Source organism: Battus philenor, unplaced genomic scaffold (genome assembly GCF_028537555.1).
Source record: "Battus philenor isolate CCGP_79_NKW_IND1 unplaced genomic scaffold, ilBatPhil1.0.hap1 SCAF_16, whole genome shotgun sequence".
NCBI lineage: Eukaryota > Metazoa > Arthropoda > Insecta > Lepidoptera > Papilionidae > Battus > Battus philenor.
The window spans coordinates 3,702,988-3,728,346 of record NW_027181678.1 but is presented as its reverse complement, the minus strand read 5'-3'; the positions used below and the strand labels follow the sequence as shown (position 1 = coordinate 3,728,346).

Below are 25,359 nucleotides of genomic sequence, written 5' to 3'. Positions count from 1 at the left end.
AGTCCAGATAAATAGCCCGGAACTTATAAATTTAAGACCCCAAGTACTGCTCTGAAGCGATGTTAGTTTTCGTATGACTGAAAATTTTTCTTAACCACTTCAAATGATTTTCATTTCATCAGAATATACATAAACATGTTATTATTTGTTTAAGATTTTTTATTCAGAATTACAACCTTCTACTCGTTTTCTGCCTTCTAAGAACATACACACCTTTTCTATGATTTATATAATGTATAGACATTTTCAAAGTAGGATCTTCGAATGTATTCAAAACGTAAATACCATTGGAATCTGTATACGTGTTTTCGCATTAATATTATCCACCTTACACATTCCATTTGTGTTCCGTCGTATCTCTCAACCTTTGCGTTTTGCTCGGTGAGTTTAATGTTTAGTTTAACGCAACGCGTTTTATGTAAATTAACCGTGTAGTTAGCGGACGTTAAATTGGTTTGTTCGTGTTCATTCTGTTGTGTTCCTTAATTTGAATACATTTTTTAAAATATACGAGTATGTTAATTCAGATGTTAAATGGAGTTATTTTTCCAGCTTTAAAATTCACCATCTCGCAACGGGAAATGTTTACGTTTACAAACAAAAGGCGCTTAAAACCTTTTTTTTATGATTATTAATTCTTTGTATATTTCTCGGGGACAATTAAGTATGTAATCTCTGGAATAATGTTACTAAGAGCATTGCTACTTATGATGAATATTATGGTTTTAAATCAAATTGGCAGAAGACGCGTTATTAACAAACGCGACACATTTTTAATTCGTCACCCTGTTTACCGGCGATAATTTTTTAACGCAAAAAATTTCCGTTTTGAATTTATAGTTGAAGGAAACTTTCTGAAGCTTATTTAGAAATAAAAAGTTCTCACCCCGCGAGATTCATGGCGGTGGCAAATTAGGAAAGTTTCGTAAAATGGCTGACCAATCTTACAGGAATAAGACCCTTGGGTGCGGTCATTAGTGCTGTGCTGTTTAAGAACTTCCTCGTAACGTTTTCTGTAAAAATCTCATTCTTTGGAACTTCTGTTTCATAATAAAATGTTTAACGTAAGGGTCGTAAAATTCAGGTTAATCGATGAATACATACTAATATATAAATCAAGTAATTTTACTAATTAAGCATCCCTATATTAACTATTAATATTATATGGTAAATACTTTAGTCGGAAAACGCTGGCCGCTTCCAACCAGTCCTATTGGAAATCTATGGATGAGATATCTACCAGTGGAAGTCGTACCGCTCAAACTGTATTTATAATTTAATTATTGTTTTTCCTCTTGTACGGCCACGAAAAATATGGTACATATTGGAATGGGCAAAGGTTCTGCCATTGACGATTGTTCTTACTGAATTGGTAGAAAATATAACGATAATGTTAATCTATTTTGATTAATTAGTAGACTCTTGTGAGTTATTTTACAGAGTTTTACAAAATTTTATAACAGACTTTATCAATCTAAAATTAGAGTTCTTTGTTTTAATTTCGCCTTTTTAATAGTGCCTTTTTACATGATTCTATCTTCATATAAGTCTATTTAAGCGTATTCAGTAAATTTCTATCAATTTTTAAGCCCGTGATAACCCAGCAATAGCAACGGACCAGGTCAAAGTTCGGCCCTCTTAGAGACCCTTGAGTCGGAAGCCTTTGTACTGTCTTTCCATAGACCGTTCGCCCAAGCGATCTGTGAGTTTAGCGACCTCCAAGTCCAAGTCAAGTAAAGTTGTATGTAGTGACCTGAGCTGAAGCTCCTGAAGGAATCCTTAGGCTTTGTAGCCTAAGACGAGGTCTAGGTTACGTGCCATCTGTGCATTCCCTCCTCAAAGCCTCGCGGAAACTGTAATTATCAATGATACAATAGTGGTCACTATTATGTTTGATACAAAAGTCAATGATTTTAGTCGCATAATAATGATACCTTTAAAAAAAGGAAATTTGAAAACCGGTTAACGTTCAACGGATGAGTTAAGTACATTGTTTGTATACATTTATTAAATAGTACAAGACGATCATGTTATGGCTGCTATGTCACTAAGTGAAATAGTTCCTACATAACGTAATATGTGGACACAAATTCCGAACGAGATAAGCCTATCGGACAGAGTCGTGTAATTTGGATTAGGATGAAATTGAACAAACCAAGCCCGCCACCACTCAACGTAAGTGGGCCTCTTAATAAACTATGGAGCTCAAGTGTCGCAGACGGGAACACAATCGGAAACATTTGCCGCACGTCGGGCTATAAGACACACAGTGTGAGGTCGATTGAATAGCTCTTTGTGAGCGCTCCTTAACGACCGGCACCCACTCGCCGCGTTCCGCACGCCGGCACGTTGGCGCAAACGCTGCTCGAATTAAAATGGCAAATATCAATTATTGAACGAACGCTGCAGCGCCGCGCTTGCCAAAAAATAAAAACTTTTTTTTTTTTTATAAATTATGTATTGCTGTTATTCGAAATTTCAGTACTAAAATATTTTACTTCTGTAAGATATCACCAATAACCCTTGGTTATAGATGTGAAAGATTTAAAGGGCCGATAATATGTAGTACACCCTATCTAAAAATTAAGTATTTCAGAAGAAACTAATAAAAATAAGAAATTTTCGAAAGAATTATTAATGGTGGTTTAGTACGTGTCCATGCATACTTTGTACTTCGAGAAATTAAAGGCCTGCTGCATTCAAGTAAGGGAATATTATTGTATATCCCTCTATGGTGTCATTTATTTTATTGAGTACTTCGATAGATAATCCATTTTATCTTTGTTTTTTTTGAAACAAATAAAATGCATAAATAGATTAATAAAATCGGTAAAGTGTTGTCGAGAGTGAAAATAAATGTACTATATATATACATATACATAGCTTTCAAATTAATTAGTAGACTTATAGAATAAAAAAGTCCTTGTGACTGTGTGTGTTTCTCAATAAACTCGGCATCAAAAAGGTTTTGATAACAATTTTTGACAACCAAAATGACAGTGTTAAGAATAGATTCGTAAATTTACATACAAAACCTTTGAAAAAGTAGCCACATGTAAAAACATCTTTAAATTTATTTTCATTTATTGACTCCCACTACAATCGTCTGTCTCTTCTGTGTAATAATCTTCAAATAATCAGCTATCATACAAGGTGATAAAAGCAAAGGCAAAATAGATTGTCGTATTTCATAAATCTGAGTACATCACACAGAGTTGACTCTATGTTTGACACTAATCGGTGTAACATAACTCCTGAAGATGCCCCGTGGAGGGGTGAAACACGTGTTGAGTAATTTGGCGGTGGCGGTTGTGTGATTCGCATTATTTGCCGAATACGCATTTATCAGCGGGCTGGCGGTGCACTTTATTGCACGACTACCACTGCATGTGCGGAAGTGGCTAAATATGGTCCTTTTCTTACTTGGGATGGACTTCCGCGAGGTAACGCCTGATACCATTAAATATTTAAGAATTACTTGTTTTTAAAATAAAAAGAAGCTTTTACTTAACCTACCATTTTTATCTTTTATATAATGCTTATTAACAAATAAATTAATTAATCCCTTTTTTCCTCGTTGTTCTACTTTAATTTCCGTAATAACTTGAAGGCGAGTTCTATTTATACCGTCATAGTTTATTTGATTTGTCCGGTTAAAAGCAAAAAGGTAAAAATGTTTTTAAAAGAAAATTTTTAAAGAATTGCAAGAGATTAAATCAAATACATAATTAATTAATTTCTCAAAAAGAAATGTTCCGTAAAAATACAAAACACTAAACGGTTTTATCGTTTTTGCCAAACACATTAGATATTAGGATAAATTGAGACGTCTGGCCAGAGTCATTCCTATAATGTTTTGCCTCACATGTCCATTAAAACACATTAGGTGATTACTTATAATTCACGTAAGATATGTTTGGTTTTTGTCTGTTGAATGAAAAAGGTGCGCAATTGAAGTAAATTAAACTTTGCCAAAAATAATAAAAGATAAATAATATTAAATATTACACGATTTTAGGTATGATTCGGTGGGTAAATTTAAAAGGATTCTACTAGAAAACAAAAAGATGTTCATTACCGGCCCCATACAAAACTCATAGGCACATTATAAAAGCTTTCTCAATCGTGAATTATTAAAGCTATTATTTCAAAATCCCAAATTGGATTAAGGAAATATTTCAGCAGCGGACCTTGTTAGATCCTTTTTTAAATCATTCTTTTACTTTTAGATGATGATTAGCATTAAAATGGGGATTGTTATAACTCATCAAACTTCAAAATTATCCCTGAGAGCATGAGGAGTTAACTTTACAATTCGTCCGCTTGTTAACGCAGTTTGGATGTATATCTGTTGTCATTCTTCGTATAAACATACTATATATTTTATTATGAAATAATTTTTCGACAAAAAAATGTTAAACAAATTTTGAAAAAATGTATTTTTATTGTTGACTAACGCTCACTATGAGAAACGTTTGTGATTATTTTGCAAATATGATAAATAAATAAAAAAATATATTGTATCTTTTCAATGAATATAAACCAAGAACCTACATTCAAAACACTGAAAGGTTTTCTTTATTATAGTTCTAATATAAGGATTTTTAATCAATTCCAACACGCTATGCCATCAAAAATACGGAACAATAATGTATACATATTTTATAACATATATATGTAACATTCCCTATACGAGTATATGTATATATTTTATAACATACCTTATATTTGTATCATTTATCAAAACTTTACAAGGTGCAGGCTTGTTAGAAAAAAAATTAAAACAAAAGAACTTCTCTTATGGATTGAATATGCGTTTCAAATGTCGTGCGTCATTAAAACCAAAAAAAAAAACTCGCATTGAACCCGGCCGCTGGAGCTCTTGACTCGGATCCGCGCTACGAGCCGGCGTCCGGCGCGACGTAATTAAATTCTCGTCAAGTTTCGCGGGTGACAACCCTCCCGCTCGCTAAGCCTGAATCGCAGTTTCTTTTAAACTCCATAACTTATGTTTTAATTTAATTACGAAGACGTTTATAATTTTCACCCCGGGCTCACTCGCGGACGTAAATTGGGAAACTTTTATATTTATTATGCTGATCTTCTTTAACTTCTTGTGACAATGATGTTGCAGTCATTGCCAATATAAACATAATAAATAATTCATCTTCGAAAATCGATAAGATACAGCCGGAGATTTGTGCATGTGATTCTGTGTTTTTTTCTTTAATTTGTAAGGGCTAGAGCATTCGTTATCTGCATATATGAATAAATTATGCATTAAAAACTTTGCAGTTTTATATTTAGGACAGCTCTTAAAATATCTAATGTCAATAAATAAAAGTTATCTCTGATATTATAAAAGTTTACCGCGGTACCAGAGATCGAGATCTGAATTTCAAATGATACGAAACGAAAACGGTATATCATGTTGCAAGAGAGTAGAAAAAATATCGAGAACTCTCCTCGGATGGCCTCCATAAATTCACGAGTTATCCCAACTTCACGTACCCGCACAACTTCGTATGGTCGCGAAAACACAAACCATTTTTTATATAAAGTGACTGTATTTATTATCTATTACTTGCATTTTTAATTTATAAAGTAACTTTATTAATCTACAATTTTCTATTTTTCTTACATCGTTTATTTTTTATTTTAATTCAAATTCTACTCGAGGGAAGTCGGCCGATACAATAACGATGATGATGACTATTTATTATCAAAATAAAATCTCTCCTGACATTTTATTACAAACAAATTAACTCAAATATATTTTTCTGTGTATAGATATGCTATAAACATATCTATCACACGCTGACAACATTATCCGCAAGCCAGGTCATAAAAGTGGCACGAGTCGTGTATCCCGTCTGCGAAGCAATTATCAGATGTCATAAAACACACAGCTACGTTTGCTGTTCATTAAACGCACCCACATCGCGGTAATGTCAAAATAAGAAGGCTTCTGTGAAAGATCACCCGCATGGGTCTTGTTAATTCATCTCTTCTACCTACATAATATCTATATTGATTTTTGCTTGAATTTAGATCAATTATTTGAATAAAAAAGTAAATTTACTTACATTATGCAAATTAATTGATTTTTTTATATTAACAGAATGTGATCTGTGTGACAACGTGGCTTTGTTTCTTGAATTTTCAACTTATTTCTATGTTCAGAAACGAATTCAAAATACATTCCAGAAAGTGCTTAGTATTAGATTTAAAACAGAGCGAAGTTCAATATTTTACATACATAAGTAGGCGATTAAATATTCATACCTTGGATATCTTAGACAGTTATGTTCTGATGCAAGTTATCTGAGCAGTAAGGAACCAAATGAGACGACTTGGTGGCTATTAGGCAGTGAAGTTGGCGCATCTAAATGCGGCGGAATCGTTTCATCGCCTTCACTAACGCTCTCTGAACGCGTAACTGAATAAACTTTTGATATGTAAACTTGGTCACGGTACTTTTGACTCATGTTTGTGCCTTCGGTGAACAGTGATATTTGTTTTCTAAGCACCGAAATAATGTCGGGCCTTAGATATTGTCAGAATTAACCACTCCATTCAGAGATAAGACTTTTAAACGCTGAACGTTAGCGTTATCAGTAAAACTTCATAGCTTCTATCTGAATTGCCACGTGCTTTACCATTTCCCTGCTGCAGTATACCCGATATTAGAAAAATACACTCTGGGTTTTATTTCCGTCGTGTAATCGGGAAACGCGAGCCGGGAAGCTGTTAAAATTTGGCCCGGTGCCACGCCCCGCGATATCCTACGGCATCCTACTGTTATGCCATCCGTAATGAGCACCTGCAAGGAGCATGCGGTTGGAATTTCATTCGCTGCACCTGCTTTAGGAATTCATGAGAGGCAAAAATTATTTCATGTACGCGGGGAAATATGAGTGGGACGTTCAATTAACTTTAATGCTTTTAAATTTCTTCTGCCTTTCTTGTATGAGAACAGTAAGTCGTGACTGTGAGGAATATATATAAGGAATTAAGTGGAGAGTATAGCTTTTTAATAGTTACAATTTTAACAATACATTGTTTTTACTGAATGTGTCACATCGACCTCGGTATCATTAATGTTGAGCGTTTATCATTAAAATTTTTTTGAAAAATAAATCCAATATTTTTCACTCTATCCATCAGCATAAACAATGAAATCACCTGTGTACGAATATAAAACACATTAAAAACGTATTATTTGTGGGAATATAGTTGACGACGGCAAAAAGTAGTTCTACCTGTAATTCAATTATAGTTAGCTCAGTTTTGTTTGCCGATACGGCTTGCATCCGTTTTTGCTGAACAAGGGACGCGACCGTTTATTCTCTCTGCTTCTCTAATTGCTTTTTGCTGCGATTCGAATTCATTGGATTACTAATTATCAAACTTGGATGCTTAATCATGAACCGAATTCCTTACACTATTGATCAGATTACATAATGGTATCTCGTGTTTAAAATCAACAAAAGCAATAGAGGAAAAACAGGTTTCGGACAGGATCATTAACTTGAGCCAGATGTTAATATATACTTGAATGAAATAGTCATAGGTTTTGGCAAAGTCATTTAAAACTAAAATCTTATACAGTGTTATATATATATACATATCTTTGTAGAAAATATAAACATTCAAAATATAAAAATGAACTTCATACATTTTAACGAGAGTAGTTTTAGGCATAATGGATGGGAGTAAGTTTTGGTTTGGATAACTCTCCATAGCCAATCAGGAGAACGGTGGTTCCACGTGGTCGAATCGTCGTAATAGCCAGAGAATGTTTGAACATCTCGGGTCATCCAATCAGAAAAAAGCATACACTCCTTTTACATTAAAGATTGATCATGGGTGGCGGTAGTCACACCTATTATCTCTTTAACAACACTGCAGGCGACTGAAGGTGTGTATATATTAATGCCATCTAACTGATATTAATTTTAATGTAAACCTATATTTCAATGCGCTATTTAAATACATTTAGTTACAGTTCGCGCAAACATATCTACAAAGGCGTTAACACACGGGATCTGTTTCCGCTGGCGTGACCTTATCCATAAGCCGCGTACGCTCCGCTTCCAGGCCCGATGCTATCAGATCGCTGATAGCGTCAAAGCAGACTTAGTGCAACCGTTAATCATCTGTCGTGTGTAGAGGAGATACAAGCGCTACCTAATTTGCTTTATTACCTCTCGGAAGTAGAATTAATTAAATTAAATGTATCGTCACATCTATCTTATTGTATACTACCATAATGTACATATTTTTGGTTCATTTATTTATTCATTTTGGTATGAGTTTGAAGTAATTCGTTTCATTGACATCATTTTTGATGAAGAATTTCTTTAGTTTATTTTATTTTCTTCACAACGTCCTTCAGGCAGTTTCTTAACATTAGCTTAGCAAATTTTTATAACCAACCTTCCCAACTTACTTGTCAGAATGTGTTTCGTATTCCAAGAGAAAATAAAAAATTGTAATATATTTAAAAGTGATCATTTTATATAAATGTAATCCGTGAAGTCGCTCTCAAATTATGACAGTCATTCATACTTTATGATCACAAGACAAATAAGAATTCACATTTAATTTATTGATGTTAATTAGGCGATCATGTTATTATAGTTACTTTAAGGTTCGTTTTCTCTGAAATGACAATTCTCTGTAACGAAATTTTGGACATTCATTACGGTGTCTTGGTGGTCTATCCATGTTACGATGTTATATTCATGACAGTCTTTCTTAGGTTCGTTGTTAAAAATTTATGTATATGCTAAGGCTATCTTAATGCTTTTAGCATTCTTTTATAGTCACTTCACGAGACCGTTGTGTATGTACATTTACAGATACATAAATATAATTGCTAATATTAGATGATATTCATAAAGGTGTTATAAAATCAAAAGAAATATCACAACTAACGGCGGTTGGTACTAGTACTGAATTAAGGGACGCGTGTGTGCCTGTAAATCAGCAAGTTTGGGCAAGCACCGTGCGCACGTACAATCTGCATAGTTTCTGATTTATGGCGCAGTCGGATTTGTATGTTGTTAGTTGGCTTTGCGTTGCGTATGACGACGTGCATATGTTTTGCTACATGTGCATATTGTTTTTGTTCGATTATAACGGTCGCTGTTCTGTGCTATAAATTTTGGCTGTGAATTTAAAGTGAATGTACTAAATATTTTCTCTTTGGTTACCACCTTGCCATAATCTAGTTTCTTATTTCTTGCTGTAAGCCGTACTCAGCCGTAGGTTAGGGACGAGGCGTGGGTAGGTCTTCAATTTGGTGCATCGACGACATAGCCAAGGTTGCAGAAAGTTACTGGGTGCAGGCAGTGAAAGATTAATCATCGTGATGATCTTTGGGACAGGCTTATGCCTTGCAGTAGGTGTCTGTCGGCAGATTTGTTAATGATAATGAACATAAAATATAACTAATTAAGTTATTATTAAAATGAACGTTCACAGTTTGTACAGCTGACTTTTCAACTTTCACCCATCTGTTATTCAAGTTGGAAGTCGTTGTAACTTAGCCACAGTGCAAACGATACCTACAGTATGAATTATTAACAATAAGCTTCGCACACGAATGCGTACGCCCGCTATTGAGTCAGCGTTTCTTAGTTGTCGAAACGACTAATTCACAGAGAAAATTCCCACAAGGCTTTTAGGCTATTAATTGTCAAAGTTGGTTCTTGCGAGATCCCCGGGGCGACGCGGCGATACCAAGCGTGTACTGAATAAACTTCACGGATATTATCTCGCGCGGTGTTAAGAATTTAGACGGCATACGTATTATATCGGAGTTGTGTTTACCGTTTTCGCGGAGTCGGTATCATAAGCTTAAATTTGAATGTTCCCATTTCAAATAACCAAGCAACATGAATCTACGTTGTTTAATTGTTCTGTGTTATGAATAATCTTTGAGTAATGGAACCGCAGCGACTTTATTTTTTTATTTTTGTTTTCAACGTTTAATTGAGTACATCTTACAACAAATCAAACATTGTTAAATTTTATTAGAAAATATCCACTGTTGAGTTTCTGGCAGCTCTCCTCAGCAGACTCTTCATCAACATTCCGAGCCCGTGGTATCTTATTACTTAATATGTTAAAATGATCGAATAAAAAGATGTTTTAAATTTGAACATTGTTAACATACTCGAACTATATTTTAACTGCATTTCGTTGTAGACTGGGTAATAGAATCCCGGTCAGCTTAAAATCAAAACTTCCTAAATTATCTTCAATTATATAAGTTTCAACTTACATTAAATTACTTCTAAGTTTAACTTTCTACCTAAAACATTAAATAAATATATCTATACTTTTTTACTGGTAATTGGTATTTGTATATTGTTTAGTTTCTATTTCTAAGTAATTTATCTCTGTTGTACACGGGACACTCGGCTATGTGAAATGAAAAATCTGATTGTACTATTTACTTGTAATAATTTTCAATGACAACAAAGAATGTTGTGAAGTGTGTATTTTTTTAGTAAATATAAATTGAATACCAGCCAATTAAAGTGTAATTTTATTCAGTGGTATTGAATAAACTGACTGCTAATAGAAATTTATAAATGTCTCGACATTCATTTCTGATGGCTTGGTTTAAATTATTTGAAATCCTCATCAAATTTGATATAATATACAAAGTTACAAATTTAATATCATGTATCAGAGCGTAGATTAAAATATATAAGAGTTAATTAACTTGTAAATGACAGTGCAGCCAGCTGTTAACACGTAATCGGCAGTTGTTAAAATTGATTCAATTATGAATGTTGGTACAGATCGCTGGCGTTTAGAATTATTTCCGTTAACACTGATAATGGAATAAGTCGTCATATCTAGTTACGACAATATGTATGTAGTATGTAGGATTTACTTTCAATTCAAGATCTCATCTGTTTACAGATTTGATAGTAATTTTTATAAATGTGCATTATTTTCCCTCGGATAAACTTATTTTCCATTTTGTCTTGATATTAGAAAGAAATTTTTTTTGCTCATTTAAATTTTTATTTTGGCTGTAACATATCCACTACTGGACATCGACCTCGTTCATAGTTTTCCAAAAATACCGGTTGGATGCGGCCTGCATTCGTCATTTTCCGATGATCTTAACATGGTCTTGTGTGCACCTGTCTTAGATTATTATAGAAAATAAAACAATCATTAACATTATTCTGTAACTATAAGAAAACTCTTAATTTTTAACTAATGAGTATTGCCATATTCGTTAAATTCACTTGCCCATGTTAGAACAAAAATTGAACGGAATAATAATAACAAAAAATCAGCGGATGATGGAAAGAAAATACAAGTTACTATAAGCGCTATGCCAATCTTACATATGTAAATTTGTAATAATTATCGGTACTGTTAAGTCAAAGCTTCGAACGATCTCGTATCTCTTCCGGAGTTTCGGCTACACCAAGCATAAGGCACGGCGCGGTCCCTCGCGAAACTTTGTTTAAGCCTTTCCCCTTACCCAAACGTTTGCATATGAATGCGTCTCCACTCATTGTAATGACAAAGATCGCGTCGCCTGCAGACTTAATTAATCATTGTATTTACTGATTAACTCTCACCGCTTAGACAACTTGGCTTGTTAGTGGATTTACATCGAGATTGAGTCGCCAAACTTATTCGGGTCCGACTCAAGTAAGTTTAATGTTGTGGTGAAACAAAAACCCGCGGTCCCTCGGTAACGTGGGTCGGATCGGTACAACTGCGTAATTACTTCGACCATTGTTGCACACATAGCAACAAGTTACAATAATGTAGAAACATTCTATATTTGCATTATGAATATATTGTTTGTTAGTTAATTAAATTACAAATTGTAAACTTCCTTAAGGTACATGTTAAATCATTATCTTCATAATTTCAGCCGTATGTAGCCGTATGTAGTAGGCTGGACATAAGACCTCTCCATAGATTTCCATTAGAAGTGGTCGGAAGCGACCTGCATCCAATGACTTCTGAAGACCTTGACAAAGTCATTTGTGGGTAGGCTTCCTACGCTGCGCTTGCTAGTTCGTGATCTCTGCTCCAGAACCACAAGACTCCAGCGAGTAACTGTTCCGCGCGCTATGTGACCAACTTGTCCATCCGCTGGACTATGTCGTTTACTTTTATCTAAAGAACTCGCACACTCTCGATAAGAACTCGTAGAGAAATCTCGGGCATGGCCATGTCCATGGTTCGTAGAGAGGCTATCAACTTTACATAACTTATTTGCACTTATTAAAGCTACTACTTAATAAAACATAGTTTGTATTGTGCCCGTCTAAATTTTTCCGACACTGTAATTGATCTAAAAATTATTAACAACTCCATCCTTTTCAATAATTATTGCTTTTGTAAAGTATAATTAATAAAAAGGCCTACCAAAATAAGTTGTAAATTGTTATCAATTCTTTTAGTTTGTCCAATCTTTTTCTATACATATATCTCATTTTTGTATCTGCCGGTGTTATGACAGATTTTAATTAGAGCTTAGAACTGTCTGAAGTTGTGATTCTGCGTATGTAAACAGTCGAAGATCGATAATCATCAAAACTCACAGTGCAGTTAAAGGTAGCCATTGAAATAAAAACAAGTTAGTATAAAATTATATGTCTACCGATCGCATATAGTGTGGTATTGAGAGTCTATTATTTTAAGTAAAGAAATCGAAAATAAATAGCTTGTTAATTGACACGTTTACATTAGAGATAAAGGCTGTGTCTTTTTTTATAAAAATAAATCAAAAAAAGAGATGAATATGATGTGGGGACAACCGAACACGGAGAGATCCTAGAGTAGAGCAAAGCTGTTTGCAAATAAATCTCAATTCATTGAATCGTATTTTCGCTGCATTTCTCCGAGCTCTTGAACGGATATTGAATTTTCATACAGATCGTTTGTTATTGCAAAACCCGTTTTTATTTATCGGACGTTTTAACCGGCGCGTTTGTTGACAGGAAATTAATGCATCGGCTGATTCAATTTGTATTAACGAGCACAGCGACATCTATTTGTTTTTGTACTTTCTGAAGTCACAATTTGTTGGCCGGGGTAATGTTCGTACAGTACACTTTAGAGCAATAAACTTTTTTAAACATAATAATTGAAATAAGCTTCATAACCATTCTTTAGTCTGATTGTTAACCAGTCTTTCCTATATATATCGTTAAGGTTCATATTGAAAAATAAAATAATTTAAATACGTTACGTTGCGTTCATATTTAAATTATTTTATCTTTAAAATAATCACGAGTATGATTACATTAAGTGTGCAGATGCTCTTGTACGTGTCGCTATTTAAATTTCCCATTCTTTTCTTTATCCAGTACTCAATGTATACTAATGGGTATTGGGAAACGCTTAAGTTTTACACTTGCGCTGTTATAAAATTTTATCGTCCACATTCACTTATAATCTGACGCAGATGGCGATCTCGTTTCGCGGGATAGGTACATGTGTAGTGTCTTGCTGCTGCTTTTTGTCGCTTTAAAATTCAATTACCGTTCTAAGTTTTAATTTATTATTTTAATATTGTAGTAATGTAGGTTAAATATTGACGTTTAAAATAATATTTTATTTAATGAGTAAACATAATTACTTTTTACGTCATCGCCGAAGTAATAGACAATGTGGATGATGGAACCTACCCGCTGGTATGATCAAGTTAAATCTTACTTATGTCGTATTGCTACTGCACTAAAGAAAGCCAAAAATGGGGATGGATACAACTTGTCATTTTTTTACTAAGAGACGTTTCAAGACGGACGCGTTTCTTTACTGTTCAATGAAGTTAAGAAGATATTAAAAATTGGATCCAAGCAACAAGACTAACAACTTTCAATCGGATATTTGTTTACATTGGTACGACTAAATAACGTAACTGCATCAATGATTGCACGACGACTGTATAGCAACGTGTTTTTGCTGCCAGTGTCTCTTGAATAAAATCGACAATGAAATAATAGAGTCAATCGAGACAATATCGCTTTCAAGTTTTTACTAGCGTGTGAAATCACCCAGCCGACATTCTTCATGGCATTTTTAATTTGAACGAGTGCAAAAAACATCGCTTAAACCTAAATTCATATTAAAACATTTCCAATTTGAATATATTTATTTTATAATAAAAATATATGTAGGATTTTATTTCTATAGTTAACGACTTTGACTCTCGAGGACCATGTATTTTATTCTTTGAACATTTAAACTGTTGACAAATTATCTCATTTAATTATTATATTTGGTAAATCAAATATTTAGATACAATATTTTATAAAAATATTTATTAAACTTTGTGTCTTTGCCCTGGAAATAAACGGGCTAATGGAGGTACCTCCATTTGCAAATATATCACATAGAGGTTTTATATAATGTTTCAAATAATTGTTTTTGTGTATGTTTATTATATTAATAGTTTAGGGCCTAAAAGTTCTCGAGTGGTGACCACGGGGCCGGTACAGGTGCACTGACAACATTCAATTTTGCCGTAAGTCGCTGGATGCAAGCAACATAAGACCGGTGATCGTGGTCATGTTTGATGGAGGCTTATGCCTTGCAGTATATTTAGATGATGATGATGATGATTAAATATAGTGAAGTTATTGATCTAGAGAAAACTTTTATCCGCAAATGCGTGCCGTAATTTTAACAATGCTTTGTACTTCTTTCATCTCCGGACGCCGTGAAAAAATGTGTGCATATAAACATGGAGTGTCGCGGGCGTGCTACGCTGCCATGTTTACAGCGTCACGGTGCGCTGCTACGAATGCCGACGTTTCGGCAAAAAGACAACTGCGCTTTGAATAAAAGGAAAAGTCAGAGAGAGAACGAGATCTGGGTTAGCCTGTTGCAACCCTAACCTAGATTTATGTTTTTTGTGTCTGTTTCTGACGCAAATGGTATTTGATAAAGGTAAACCATCCTCAGTACCAATTTTTTATTCTATTATTATTAATTCTTTTATTGTTAACTGTCTCAACAGACTTTATTACTGTCAAAAGTAATTGGCAATGTAGTAAAAGAAAAAATAAATACATTAAACTTATCCAATGATCACTTAAATTATTTAATGTCTTTGTAATAAATGACGATTACTTACAATAAGTTTTCTATTTCTTGCGCTGCAATATTAGCAATAATATGAAATTATGTACTTACATTGCAATACTTTGTGGTACACAATACATTTTTACAGCCCTGCCTTGAAAAAATGTGAAAAAAATGACTGATCTAAGTTGATTTATTTGATCCTGTTTGAAATGTATATGGAAGGTCTATGTCGTCGAGCAGTGGACGTCCACTAGCTGAAATGATGATGAGTTGAGTTTCGTGAAACGAATCGGTTTTCTTTAAATTTAGCAATAAGTTAGTCGTTTCATTTCTATTCATTGGTCTTTATTAAATCTGTTTACAGTAGCGGACAAAATATATGTTGTATTTGTGTTCCGTGAGCACAACAGAGGAAATATTACACGTGCAGTAATTTTAATAAGTGGTGCCAGACTGCGGTGTTGCTAGTGTTGATTTTGTACTGAATGGCAACATATTCCGTGTGTTAGAAACACGGCAATCAGGATTTTAGTAAATGGCTTCCTGCGCAAATTAAGCGTTTATTCTGGTGCGGGATCACGCAGCGTCATGAAATCAAAGCGCTGTGCCGCCGGAAACACAATGGCGGCTTACAAATATTTATTCACTTCATTATTATGTTCATTGCTCTATGCTTATACGTGTGTATATTTTATTATTGATTTATTCACATAATAGTGCACCATGATAATTCATGATCATAAAGTGAAAAATGGTAGTTTATCGACGAGTGACAGTCCAAGTTGAGGTTCCCTCATACACCTATGCGATCTAAGAGTTCAGCGACCTGCCAAACTAGTAAAATTGTGGTATTTAGCGGCCAGAGCCGAGGGTTCCTTGAGCTTCGCTATCTTAAAAGAGGTTTTGCCCTACTTCCTCGCACCCTCGGAAGCTGCTAATGCTTTTGGGCAGCAGTTTAAGCCTAATCAAAAAAAAGTAAATGAACTTACCTACATTTATATATTTATTCATATATTATCACTAAAAGCAATATCCTTAACAAAGACCTTTTTGCGTTATTGTATAAAAATTCAGAAGCATTACAAGGTTAAAAGCGTATCCAGTTGCCCACGTAGAATTTATTAATTTTACGTCCCGCATTATTGCCGCCTATGCTTTTATTACGGCTTTGAGTGATAAAGAATTCTACCCATTATATAACTAGCATGGTAGTTTTTTTTTTATAGAAAAAACTTACGTCATGCATTGTCAGGGTGATTGGTGTAAAAGCTTTGAAATTGTGAATGTATTGGCACTTTTGCTGTTAATTTGTCGATTTTAAAGATATAATACGCTACGCATAATTACCACATATTAGAATTATAATTATTGAATTGAATTATCGTTTTCAACCTTCCCTTGAAGTTTTTGTTCTGCCAGATGTTATTGGCCTGGCGTATGCCAATTTAATAAAATTATTAATGTTTAAAATTTCAGATTAATTATTTTAAACGTATCTGGTAATTGTAAATAAGTGCAAAAGTTTTTGCTGACAAATGAGGCGTACATACGCCATGTAAAAATTTTACATTCATAAATCATCTTGTATAATAATAGTAGGTCTTTTGTAAGAGATTCTTCAGGTGGGTATTGGTGCTACGCTTTTTCTAACTTAAATGGTAATGCAAAAAAAATAATATATTCCTGCTTGAACCAGTTTGAACTATGAGCTAGTAAATTTATTGGGTCAATGGAACAGACGGTACTGCGCAGGATTTTTACCTCGAATCCCTGGAAACGCCAACTTGTAGTGGGTACTTGTGCTATGGAAAAGCTTTGGTCGTCTCATTTTTTATGATATTAAAAGTTCCATCCTTAACGCATTGGAGTTAGACAAAATTCCTTCTTCGTTTAAAATATATGCACGTTAATACGAGAAATTATATCTTTAACTAGCAGTCGCAGAGCAATAGAAAAAATAATAATGTTTATTTCAAAATAATCACTTTGTATACTTATATATTTTTTTTATAAATAGTAAACAACGAATTCTTACTAAAATAAACATTAATTTTTCGCACACTGCAAGTATCATAAACGTGAGCAAACTTTCATAGTAATGCTTCGATGTTTTTTGTTTTACTACATTCTAACAAGATTTTTTTTTATTTGTCTTCAATCAGAACCCATAAATAAATTTACAATTTGGGCAACGAAAGGCATTGTTTTTATAATTTTTTTTGCAATTTTTTCCGAAGTACATTTTTCTTAGAGTCATAAAGAGAATTATAAAAAAATGTTAGCGGAATTGATCGAGCACCGTTCTCCAGTTTGTGGACATGATCATCATCATTTTAATAAATAATACTTAATTACTAATGTGATAATTAAATGATTTAAACACGGAATTACTATTAATAATCAGGGAACAGCGACCGCTAGATGGTCGGACACATGCGCTCTCTAATGATGCATAAAATGTACAGCGACTAGCTTAAATACATATTAGGCTATACTGTTAAAATCATTAGTACGTTAATAGCTACTGTTAATATAATACTGGCGCTATACTGCAAGTACTTGGCGAGTAATTAGCTTCAACAACTATTGCATTAATTACGAGTAATCTCAACATATGCTCGTCGCGGTGAAAGTGTAATCCGTCAAGTCTATGTGTCGTTGAAACGACATTTGCAATCTCCAACAAACTAAGTTAAAATGCCAGCGAACTTTTGACATTACGGCTGCCTCTATAAGATTAGAACGAAGTGGAAAATACCTTTTCTATGAATTTTGTATATAAAAATAAAACTATCCCATCCTAGTAAACTAGTTATCCGACAAAAGAGACATGAAATTTCAATAAAATCAAATTAATGCTTATATTTTTCTAAATAGGGTAAGTCGTATTTTTAAGTACATATAGAAATCAAAAGATTAAACAAACTTAGTACGATTCTTCTTCATTTTCACGATCCTGAGATTCTGAATACTCCACATAAATAATTTATATTTTAAGGTATCTATGATAGGAGGGTAGAGAATAAGCTTTTAATTTAATAATTTTAAACTTAACTTTGTGTACTGTTCACTTTTTATGTAAAAAACTACTCATTTACATGGCCAGGTAAAAAAAAATGTTTAACAACTTTTTAAATTGTATTTTAGTAATTTCAATAAAGATAGTGTTATTTCGCTTTAAAACAAAATTCAGGAAGATATATATTGCTCCGTTTTCAATTATCTGTTCAATGTGTACCTGCTTTACTGTAGATAAATATAATTTTCAAGTTGGCCCAGTTTATAGAACAAGTAGCAGTTGTATCCCAGCGGTAAAAGACTCAGACTTAGTATCATAGTTTCGATTGCCGGATACAATCTTTTCAACAATTCCCAAAGTATGCCCGAAAAGCCTAATTTGATAGAAACTAGAATCAGATTAACTTTCCCTATATTGGCATTGTTCAACTTAAAGCTACGAGGTCTACAAATACGCCTTCATCTAAAAAGAGCCTACAACTAATTCAGAGTTCACTTTTACAGTGTACTTAATACAGTAGTAGAGCAATTAATTCCTAAACTCTATTATCATTTTAAAAAATATTTACAGATAGAATATCTAACAAGTTTTTGTTTAATGAACTTACAATTATTCCGTGGTATTTTATAGGCATTTATACAAACGCGTATTGTAATACCGCACACAGTTGCCCGCAAGAGTTACGAATTTTGTAACGCCCAGAGTAAAGACTCATTATTATTTTATTTTCATTCAATTATATTCTTATGTAATAGACCAGATCATTATAATAAGACGAGACAAGGTAATGTTTTAAAGTTTGTTGCTGACAAATAAATTTAAAAAACTAAAGACTCCTCTCTTTCGGAGGGATTTCGGTATATAAAAAATACCGTGTTGAAATACAAATCACGGAAGAATTTATTTACGCACGTAATTCGAGTTCTCTCTAAACTTTGTTCAGAGTCTACAGTGACAGGCGTTGAAGCAAATGTAAGCGCGGTTTTCGGGTATTTACAATAGGGATGTGCCGAACTTCGGATCCGTAACCGCAGTCGTCGGATATCCTTGTTTACGTTACACTTCCTCTTGCTTGGAGCACTTCACCTGTGTGCGGACATGGTAGTAGTCTGCGTAGATAGAAATTCGTTCAATGATAATAATTTACTAACCTGGTTTGAACATTGTACATTACTTTTTTTAACAGGTATATACCTTTTTAGTTTTATCGCTATTAATGTTTTATTTTGTTAAGAATAAGTGCCATTTGCGCATTTATTAAAATATTTATAATAAAACGCTAAAAATGGGGTATATTCAAGTTTATTGATTATAAATGTGAAAACTTAGAAGAGGTGAATGCTCAGTATTTAAGGTATTGTGTATTACATCCAAAATGTAATTATTTTAGAAATAATAAATAACGTAATAATAATGAAGTAAGAAGAAGCGTTTTCAAAATTTGGATCATCACATATTAAAATTAATTATCGTTTAGATAGTAAAGTAGTTTGAAAAATGTCCCTGCAGACGTTAAACCCCTGGAAGTTTTTGGCAAGTCGCATTCTAATAGAAAATAAAATATAATTCAAACAGGTCATTTTATACAGGTGTTTGGAAAGAGGTATAAATGCTTTAAAGTTTTTTACTAAAAAAAACACACACTCACCCCTTTAAAGCTTTTACATTTATGACCAATTATTCTGTATAAAATAATAGCCTTTATAATTTTTTATCGCTTTATATACAACCAGTTTTACTAATCGAACATAAATTCTAAATTTAAGTGAAAAATCTACGCTTTTTAAATTAAAGCTTTTATAGTATTAATGAACAATTTTGATTTACCACGCACGGTAAACAATCGTAAATATTTTATAAGAACATTTTAATGTTTTTAAATTCCATTCGCTGTTACACCAACAAACGGCAACCCTAATTTCTGATTCGTCGTTATAATGCCGGCAGTGAGGCCTTGGGATTAGCCGCCGCGGTGACAGACGCGCTATATTTGTTTTAACACGCAAACATACATTTACCGACGTATAAAATGTTCACACGAACTTTTTTGTATTACAATGGTAACTATTTATAACTATTAATTTTTCTCATTTTTGCAAAATTCAGAGCAAAAAAATGTATGAATTAGAAATTCCCAATTTTAAATCCATTAATTTTATGGATTATTTAAATGTATATGAGATATCCTCCTATATAAAAACGCATCACGATATCTCCCGCTGACCTAAACTTTGGTACGAATATTCCTTTCGCCACTAGGTGGACCGATGACATAATGCCGATCTTTGGGATAGCCTATACCTTGCAGTGCTTGCTTCGGCGGACATTATGATTATGATGATTCTTTACGCCGAGGTCAACTAAGGTCAAAGGTCAACTAAGAAACAACTACCCATTTTACTCGCACAGAGGGTTCAGGAAAAGGAGTACAAAAAAAATCATAATTCTAAACTAAAATTCTTATGGATATCATTTTTTTTGGTTTGTAAAAAATTACCGATAATTAATATTACGAAATTACACCCAGATAGAAAGTACCACTAGCCACGCAAGGCAAGCGCGACAGTTAGTATTAAACAAAATCCATATATTTACAAAAAAAAATAGTTTGAATTGTTTAAATGCTACCGAATACACATAAGTATTAACATAGTAAAGAGGTCGTTCTCTGAGGCAAATGTGTGTTTTAAATTTTTTACGACGGATTTACGTCATCTTTTAGTCGAACACTCGATGTGATAGAGATAATAAAATATATATGTATTTTAATATTTTTTTACATGTAGCTTCTTTTATTTTTTCTGCTATGAGGGTAGAGCTATCTTGATATTTATTTAAGGAGCCAAATCCGAAACCTATAAATTCGGTAACCAAAAATGGTCGGCGTGGCTCCATAAAGTTAGTAAGCTGAAATAGCAGTCCGCCGATCTCGTGTGCCGAGCTCGCGGCGGCAAATTGGGCAGTGAGATTCCGGAGTGTAGGTGGTTTGGACGAGACATAGTATAAATGTTTTTCAACAGATGGATTGATGACGTAGCCCGTCCGTCTACGTCGTTCTACGAGAAATGTAGAGTGCCGCATACGGAGAAAAATATTGCCTGTATGTTAAGTTGTAAACTCTTTTATTTATTGCTTTTGTTAAGTTTTTTCTCCTTTATCCTCCCAAGAAAGTACGAAATTCATCCAAGTAGAATATTTTTCTTAATTATTGTAGTATTATTTATTAATTAATTGTAACAATAAATATGTGAGAATGTTATTATTTGTATAAAATTATGTATCAATAATTGTCTACATAAAATATCGTACAATGTGCACGTCCACTACAATCTATTTATCATTATTCTGTTTTCATTGTGTGGTCGTCTGTAAGAAATTGCCGCGAGTGATAAGTCCGTGACTGAGGTTACGTTCGTTCGTTATAATAAAGTTTTTAATTCCAAAATACAAGGTTGTTTCTTTAATTTAAAAATCTTTTTAACAATAATTAAATTGATTTCGTGATGGTTTATGATATATGTGTTTATTGAACTAGTTTAGAGATCGAAAAATTCCTTTAAGTTGTACGTTTACTTTTGCAATTTATGTATTTCCGAAGGAACACTTGCAAGCAATAACACTAAAAACGGAGCGGTAATTACGCCCGTGGAACTATCTAGGTCAGTTTCGGATTTACACAAAAAGTGCTCAGAAAAGGAACAAAGGCAGCAGTAATCGGAGGAAACTAAGATAAAACAATGGCGAGGGGATTCTTTTCAGCGTCTACAATGACAATGTATATGCAAGCGTTTTTATAATATAAGAGATATTATGTCGCAATGTTTAATATTACTCCGACGCTTGTCCGGATCCTCTGGGTAAATCTATACAGGTTATGCGCATTGGAGTTGGCAGCTCGTGCTACTTTTTCATATACTGTTGCAATGTAAAAATAGATTCAGAGTGAGTTCGAACAACATAGACACTGTTGCAATACGTTGCTACTTGTTTTATGTTGTAATTCATACATAAACTCACCTTAGCGGTCGACATCATAAGACCACGTCGTATAACTTATTAGATCAGTGATACCCTTAGCCTCTTGGCACTCAAACTAAAAAAAAATTAAGTAATGTTTGAGGTACATAATACCTCTCGTAAATTAACTATTCACTATTTTTCATACACTGATCTTTAAGTCAGGCTTATCTCTTAGTATAATAATTTACAGGGTGATTGATTATAATCTAAAAACTAAAATCTTTAAAGAAGTAAACGTATAGCTCATTTGTCAGCAAAAGCTGTAAATATTTTGCATTTATTTTTAATCATTCCATACAAAGTTTTCATTCTAAAATTTCTTACGTCAATTTATTTTTTTCTATTGCAAAGCGGTAGGCTAATAACTTCTGGCGATTCAAGTCTTCAAGCACATATAGTAAACAATAATTAATTTTAATATATAGTAATCCGGATAATATGAAAACTTTTTCTTACTATATTATTATTACTATATTTATTATTTCTTCAACCATTGATTTTTTATAGGATGTCGCATACTTTAATCTCATAAATTAATTAACAGCAAATGAGCTATTCACCCTTAAAAGCTTTTAAACCAAACACGTTGCATAACATAAAACAGGATTGATACAGACAAATCTAGATTGCAGACATCATGAGAAACTTAAAAATGAAGCCCAGACGGATGTCGAGAGTACTTCGCAAATAAGGTCGTTAGTTAGTTAATTAAGATCGGGACGTGATTAAGCGTTTCCGAGGCGAGACATGATGGATGGTTATGGCTGCCTACGACTTACAATCTCGCTATTACACCAACGCTATAGTACATGCAACAGATTCATTTCGAGTTTAATTCGCGCAATAACTTTGTCGCATTAGATTCGAATGTATGCCTCGTGAGCTGCTAGACTTTTTTTATTCAAATTCCTAAAAGCATCACGTCAATAATAACGTAAAGAATTAAACACTAAGTTGTACTTAAAATGAAGACATTAAGATAATACAGGAAATTAAATAAAAATAATCATCATGTTAGCCGATAGACGTTTAATTAGGCAGACGTTAACTTAGGCATAATTCACCCTCATACTTGCCTTGTGAGTCTGGCATGTGTATCGTTCGAGGCGAAAGAGGGATCAGTTTCCGAATATTCCTTCATAGAGATGAATGTATTTAGTTGAAAGCAATTCTTGTAATACAAGATTTTTTTTCAAAGCTATCACTTTAAATTTATGATTATCAAATTTGTACTTACGTAATAAGTTATTTACTATTTTTTAGTGAAATATGTATCGCGGAGGTACATGGAAAACGAATGGCGGATCTTTTCAAAGTAACACTATTACCGCGTGCAAGTAACAAGAGCCAGAACTGTTGAAATACGAATGCGAAGGAAAATTATTTCCCGAGCTAATGCCCTGTGGAGTCAATAGCAAATGTGTTCAGCTGTACTCTTAAGAACATAAGAATAAGAGTGGTATTTCCTTGTAATCGCACATCTTCTGTCTCATCTATACATAGAATTGTACCCGGTTGTATGCAAATAGCTTCCGTCAAGGTACTGGTCACACCTGGTCCGGTCTTATTGAAGTTATAAGTCGTGCAAACTGCTCGCCGCGTTCCCCTCCGTATCATTGAGTTATTTAGTTTGGATTCACCCGTCCCTTTCTATTTTCTTCAAACTGACGCGACGTTCCACTTATTGAATTCAAACTGGGCTTGAGTTACGGCTCTTTTATGTTCTTCGCTAGTGCAATGAAATATCTGCTTTGAAAGTTCCATTGGACACTTTATGTCATCATATTTGCATAATGAAATTTTGTTTTTAACTACTTCTTTATGAGTTCTCTCTTGAAATCTAGAATTCTAATATGAATATTATTTATCAATAAGTGATATTCTTATTTAACTATTTGGTTGGTAATCAAAGTCTTGTTTAAAAATCCTTTATATTTGACATTGATGTTAATCATTATTGTTCTTTTAGTTTATTAAACTTTTCGTTACCGGGTAGGAGCCAGGAAATTTAAATCCCTACGTGCCCCAGGCATCTAGGACGGGGATTAGAATAACGGACGTCCATCTCTCGCTCAAGTGTCAATAAATTCATGTTCAGAAACTTTGTTATTGTCCTGTTTGAGTTATCAAAGTTGGTTTTTGATGTTTTCTGTCCCTTCACGCTTTAATGTAGGCTCGAGATTATCGCCGCAATCGCTATAATCTCTTTTAACCTAAATTTTATATCTTAATTTAGTCAACAGTAAAAAAGTTTTTATAGAATAATTGTTGGTGAAATAAATTGATGTTATTTTGAAAGCTTTGTTATCTTTTAAACTACTATCATTGCAATTTCGTCATTAATTATGCTATATCAATTAAAGTGGACATAGACCTCCACAGATGTCTGATGGGACCCGTTTGAAGTGACCTGCATTCAGCGTCTTTCGACACCCAAAGTTGTTGGTGTTTATTCAGCAATACTTTAAATACGCTCTAAATACAAATGTTGGTTACATTTACGAATGCATTAAAAGATCTGATTATTTGCGAGGTTGGCTAAGCAAACGATTATTATTTATTCATAACATTAGGGCTGACATATAAAAAGAGAGACTTACGACGCTTGTGGGTACAGTACCAACGCGCCACATAATGGCGATGTACGTTAAGTATATTTAGTGCAAGCTGTCGTGGGAACGTGCGCGCGGCCGACTATTGGCTTATTTCGCCATAACGAGCCAACTTTGTTTAATCGAAATATCCCGACCCAAACTTTAGGGGTTTATTTAGATCCCAGCGTTCAGAAAATTATGAGACGGCAATTGAATCCAAATTACACACTTAAGTAAAAGTTAAAAAGTCTTATAGCTTACTTAGTATAAAAAATTGGTGTTAAGTATGGACATAAACTTTGTTGTTTTTCTTGCAGTCGATTTTTACGCTCGAAAACTTTCGTTATAAATTTCTAGTTAAAATTACAAAAATCACGATTCATTATTCATGCGAAATGCAATCAGGGTGCGGTGGATTTATACTGAAACATAAATTAGACGAAACGTTTTTAAATGTAGCGAATAGATGGCTTATGATAACGATAACGCTCGACGTGGTCCGGAATCATCCTGCTCTTATCATACTTGCTCGTGCTCGAGGCTTGAGACAGGTCCTCACGATCGTCAATGGTCGATGTGCCCTGCGTACTTTCACTTCAGATGAGCAATTCCTTGAGCTAAGACGTTGACATTGATCTC

The 25,359-nt window shown here is 33.6% G+C and overlaps 1 protein-coding gene across 2 annotated transcripts in view; it reads left to right on the top strand.

Moving 5' to 3' along the window:
* Window positions 1-25,359, top strand: part of Lar (tyrosine-protein phosphatase Lar) — a 457,256-nt gene that overhangs the window by 220,321 nt on the left and 211,576 nt on the right. The window lies entirely within an intron of this gene.